At 42.1% G+C, this 6000-nt stretch overlaps 1 protein-coding gene across 4 annotated transcripts in view; it reads right to left on the minus strand.

Annotated features, from left to right (window-relative positions):
• Window positions 1-5784, minus strand: part of LOC139584013 (prolyl 4-hydroxylase subunit alpha-2-like) — a 40215-nt gene extending 34431 nt beyond the window's left edge. For all 4 annotated transcript variants that reach the window (XM_071415561.1, XM_071415565.1, XM_071415572.1 and 1 more), the window contains exon 1: window positions 5669-5784. The gene's annotated coding sequence lies outside the window, so the exon portion shown is untranslated. The remainder of the gene's footprint in view (window positions 1-5668) is intronic.
• Between the last annotated feature and the right edge of the window lie 216 nt (window positions 5785-6000).

Genomic DNA, 6000 nt, shown 5'->3' on the forward strand with positions numbered 1-6000 from the left:
ACGGAGCCAACAGCAGCTCTCTCTGACCCAGCAAAATCCCCAACACTGCAGGATCTGATTGCAGGCACCAACCAGACCTCAGATGGGGGCCGCTTCCATACCTACCACCCTCACTGCAGAGACACTCCTCCTGCAGTATGCTCAAGCAGCCAGCTTCTCTGAGGAGCTAAAAGCTCTGAAAACCGGTAAGGAAGTGTCTAAGGAGGGACGTCTTCTCTCTCTTGCCCCAAATACTCAGAATGATCAGAGTCGGAGGGAGGCTGCACCAAGCAGAAGTCTTGGACCCCGATACTATCCATCCAATTATCCAATTACCCTTGAATCCAGACACCCTCTTACCAGCCTCCTTATCAAGAGTTACGATGAGGAGCTTCTCCAACCAGGGCCAGAGAGAGTCTATGTCGAGATGAGGTGGAAGTACTGGATACTTGGAGATCGAGGAGCCATTCACAAGCACCAATACACCTGCATGGAATCTCAGAGACGGCAGGCCAGAGCAACTGTGCCTAAAATGGCGGATTTGCTCCCTGCTCGCTTGCGCCTCCTCAACCCCCCTTCTGGTCAACAGGAGTAGATTGCTTTGGGCCCTTCATGATCACGCTAGGTCATCCAGTGGAGATGCGCTGGGGCATTCTGTTCAAGTTCTTAACAACTGGATGTGTCCAACTGGTCCTATTGGAGTGTTTGGATGCTGAAGCCTTTCTCATGGCCCCAGGTCGGTTTATCTCTTAATGGGGGAAACCCTACGAGATCCTGGCTGACAGAGGCAAACTTCAAGGAAGGAGAAGCCATGTTGGAGGAAGCCTTCCAAGCAATGGAACCAACCCTCCAGGATCAACTGATGGACCAACAAATCTCCTTCAAATTCAACACTCCAGGAGCTCCTCATTTTGGAGGAACATGGGAGCAAGTCGGTGAAGATCGGTGAAGACAGCGCTACGAGTCGTTCTGGGTGACCAAACTGTGACTGAAACAGTCTTCTGGACCGTCCGGATAGAGGTGGAAGGGATACTGAACTCCAAACCCTTGGGATATCTCTCTGCAGACATCGCTGACCTAGATCCGGTCACACCGAATCTGCTCTTAAAGGGGGCCGAGATGCATTACTTCCTCAAGCCATGTATACTGATACCACCCTCATTGGCAGACGCTGGTGGAGGCACAGCCATATCTTGGCTGACCATTTCTGGGCCCAATTCATCCGGGATTACCTACCAAGCCTACAGCACAGAGGGAAATGCAGAGAAATACATCCAGCCTGGACACTGGCCAAGTAGTAATGATAGTGGACCCTCATCTGCCTCTGGACTCCTGGCCAGTGGGCCATATCACCATTTTTCTTGGTCAATCTCCACAGAGGAACTCTGGAGCTCTGTCAGAGTTACCATCATGTTCTTGGTCAACTCCCTGACCAAGGCCCTTCTCCCACGATTGCTCAGTATGGTGGTTCCAAAATTCTATTGACATGTTCTTGGGGACCTACAATGCTGATTTTTTTTTTTGGTACCCTTCCCATGATCTCTGCCTCGGAGCTCTATGGACAATTCATTCAACCTCATGGCTTGGTTTTTGCTCTGACATGCACTGTCAACTGTTGGACCTTATATAGACAGGTGTGTGCCTTTCCAAATCATGTCCAATCAATTTAATTTACCACAGGTGGACTCCAATCAAGTTGAAGAAACATCTCAAGGATGATTCAAATTAAAGAACTACATTTCGAGACTCATAGCAAAGGGTCTGAATACTTACCTAAATAAGTTCCATTTTTTTATTTCTAGTACATTTGCAAAAATTCCTAAAAAACAGTTTTGCTTTGTCATTATGGAGTACAGTGTGTAGATTGATGTACACTTTTTTTCTCATCCATTTTAGAATAAGGCTGTACTGTAGTTAAATGTGGAAAAAGTTGACCAATGGGAACACTTTCATTGGCATAGACAACACCGTTCAGTCAAGAGCGTCTAACCCAGGGCTCTCTAACCCTGTTCCCGGAGAGCTACCCTCCTGTAGGTTTTCAATCCAACCCCAGTTGTAACTAACCTGATTCAGCTTATGACCAGAAAATTATTAATATCAGGTGCTCTAAATTAGGGTTGGAATGAAACTTTTTGACACACCCATTCCTTTCGACACAGCCATTACTCCGAGACCAGTCCAGGACACAGCTACCTATACTTGAGCTTTGCTCCTAATGTGAGGCACTGAGGCTAGCTAGGTTAGTTAGCCTACCTAGTTACCTATAAAGTTCGACTACAGTACATTTTAGGTGTAGCAAACACAGCTAGCTAACTAGCTTAACTTGAATAGCTTGGTTTGTAGTGGTACTAGCATGTCCCGTTGTGGTCGAAACGATCACCAAATTGTACTGTACAACACTGCCTAGGTTAAAATATACCTTATACAGTATTGCTAACTAGCTAAAGACAGCAAAACAACTCCTGGTCCAGCTGGTCTAGGCTGGTGCCACTGCTTGCTGGTCTCGCAAATATTTTTCCTCGCTGTCTCAACTCCTTTTCAGTTTATTCCAGCTCGAATAAATAGGGCTGTATGTTCCTATATGAAAGACAATCTAAAAATGTTTCGTCGTTCAGCTTATCTTGGAAAGAGGAACCATCAGAAGCAGCCATTATAGCTAATTATTTAGAAATCTCGGATAGACAGTACACAGTAACATAGCCTGCCTTCGAGGGTGAGAACAAGGAAGTAGGTCTCCCATCAGGCTGTACAATTTCCCCTGTCTTTACAAAGCCAGGGGAAATTAGTAAACCTAGATATCCTGCAATGTCCTGGCAGATAGGAACATCGTCGAGACCAATGGCTCTATTGAACAAGGACAACAATATCTACTCGCTGCTAGCGTGACCGTGCAATCGGAGAAACACAAAGGCCATAATAATTGTTACAAAACATACAGTTTTAGATAAGACAGCAGTCTCAATCAACCAAAGCAAGGTCCATACATAAATGGTTTGTTAAGATCGGTGTGGAAGAACTTGACTGGTCTGCACAGAGCCCCGACCTCAACCCCATCGAACACCTTTGAGGATGAATTGGAACGCAGACTGCGAGCCAGGTCGGATCACCCGACCTCACGAATGCTCTTGAAGCTGAATGGAAGCAAGTCCGCCAGCAATGTTCCAACATCTAGTGGAAAGCCTTCCCAGAAGAATGGAAGCTGTTAGAGCAGCAAAGTGGGAGGCCAACTCCAAAATAATGCCCATGATTTTGGAATCTATATGATTTTGGGATTAGTCCAAATATCACACATGGCACTTTCCTATGGCCGGATATGGACTCATTCGATATCCAGATGTGTGACATCCTATTTTCACTCTTCATGTTGACAAATATCCACTGTATATTCAAGATAAGAAGCTATATTGAGTCAAGATATGCATCTCTTGGCTGAGGTACATATCCGGATCTTGTGATTCTTTTTGATATGCTGAAAATAAGTACGATTAATGAATATTTTCTGAGTTATCATCACATGCTCAATAATGATAAATATGAAATCCATATTTTTCTTTCATGAACATATAATTTTTGAATTCCCTCTGGATATCATACATGGTATGGCCGGATATGGACTCATTAGATATCATTTACATTTACATTTACATTTAAGTCATTTAGCAGACGCTCTTATCCAGAGCGACTTACAAGTTGCTTACAAATCCTGAGATAGACCTATGTGGACATCTTATTTTCTCTATATGTTGACAAGTACTAACAGTAGGCCTACATAGCATATTTTCTCAGGATTTTGATATGCTAAATAAGGACAATGTGATGTTTATTTGAGTTTTGAGGACATGCTCAATAATTTGACAAATATTAAATCCATATAAATCTTTCAGACACTATAATGTTTTATTCCCTCTGGATAAAAGTGCTCACTATTTACCCCAGCCACAAAATTCTAAACCCGCCTATTTCAAGAATTTCCCTTCTTACAATCTGATTTTAAACCTAACCTTAACCACACTGTCAAGCTTATGCCTAACCTTAAATTAAGTGGTAATTAGCAGGGGTTGGTACCGGTTCAGGGAACAGAACCGAAAACCGGAAAATAATTGTATTTTTCTAGGAACAGAAACTGAAGCTGAAAAGAAAGGGATCCATACTGTTCCGGAACAGAACCGTTATTTTAGAAGCATGGGAACCGGTTAATAACGATATTTTACGTTCCAGGCATTTTTTTTCTAATTTTGGGATTGGAACTCTGAATTTGCTAAACTGCATTTATTTAAATAGAAAAAGCAGATGTGCTTTGGAAGTAGCAACTTGGATGAAATAGGTTGCCTTTTTGTGCCTTGTATAGCCTACTACTGAATATGATGCAAATGTATGCTCAGATTTGTCACCCTCATGTAAATAAGTGCGTTGTTTTCCGACGACTGAACAAGGCAAAAATAATTTGGGTGATGGACATTTCATAAATCAGATTTAGCCTATTTTTCGATCAGACATACAATGATGAAACATTAAAATATCCATGATCCACATTGATTCACATATCATGTAAGGATATCTATTGAAATAAATCAGGTCAGGTAATGATTACAGATATGATACATTTCTTAAAATATGTGGATTCGTTCATGCCTGACTATAAAGGCTTAGACATGTCAGCATGTTGACACACACCCTTTCCGGAGTTAGAATATTCTACTAATATGCATCAGGCGCGTGTCTTGAACCTATCTCACCCCAAAAATGGATTCATACCGTAGCAAGGAGATTTCAGAAGTCCAGATTGGATGCATGTAGAAACTGTCCCATTACAGAGAATATCCTAGCTCCGTATTATGAAATTCAGGACACGCTTATCTGGAGCAGGACTACTCCTTTCGTGTACTAAAATGTCAGACATATATTGATAAAGATATCCCAAAGGTATTGAGCCTTATCACTCAGTCTTCCCACTGGGCAAAAACTGTCTTTCAACCAAAATGATCTATGTGATGTCATTGAACCAACATGGAAAACTGACTGGATTTGCAAAAATTAATCAATGTAAGGGCATTTCATATTTTTTTCACATTGAATTCACGTTAGCTGACAACAAATCTAGACGTTGAACTGACGTCTGTGCCCATGGGTTCTTGCTACAGTACTTCACTCCGTTACAATGCCCGAGACGTCAGCCAAGACGGCGACGTTTCTATAAATAACCGTTTGAACACATCACAGGGTCTTGTGAAAAAGTTGTTTGAAAAAAGAAATGCATCAAAACAGTTGAGAGAAAGGTGAATGCCAATGTTACGTTCTAAATACATATTGCCTACCTAACCCTCAAAACCCTGAAGTTATAATGGAATTCTGTCATGTTGGCTAAACCTCCCAAAACTTTCTGTCAGTGTTGATACGTTGTTACTGCAACTACAGTTGCCAACAAGGCATGTAAAGCAAGCGAATGCGCAAAAACGAGCATCCCAGTATAAAGCCTACCCAATTCACGATTTCATTCAATTATTATGCTGAAATCTCAGGTTTGGCAACAAGAATGTCCCAAAAAGGGGTCGGTTATTACTGACAACAATAGGCCTACACATCATGTTACAGGAATTACATGCTGCGCTCCTCTGTGCAACACACAGATTAAAAAATATATATAATGACAGTATGCATCTGGAACATTAAAATGTACATGTAAGCTTACCTTTTCGTTCCCTTGTGATTGTAAAATAATCCTACACCTTTAACAGTATGTACAAATCTATTGTAGACGCCCCGAGTTAGTGATCTGCAGAGATTTTTTCTCTGCCACGTACAGACCCTGGTCAAAAACCTTCTACAAAATGCGCACTTCATTCTGGGACCCCTCAGCTCAAACCGTGGTCTTTGCATTACAACAGTAGGCTAAATCCGAGCCATAAATATTGGCTACTGATGGCAACCATAAAATAAGGGCTATCATGTTTCACCTGGAAGGCAGATCCTTATTACCAAAGTTATGTATTATAAAACAGAAGGCCTACCTAGTGCATCAAA

Source organism: Salvelinus alpinus, chromosome 1 (assembly GCF_045679555.1).
Source record: "Salvelinus alpinus chromosome 1, SLU_Salpinus.1, whole genome shotgun sequence".
Classification (NCBI taxonomy): domain Eukaryota; kingdom Metazoa; phylum Chordata; class Actinopteri; order Salmoniformes; family Salmonidae; genus Salvelinus; species Salvelinus alpinus.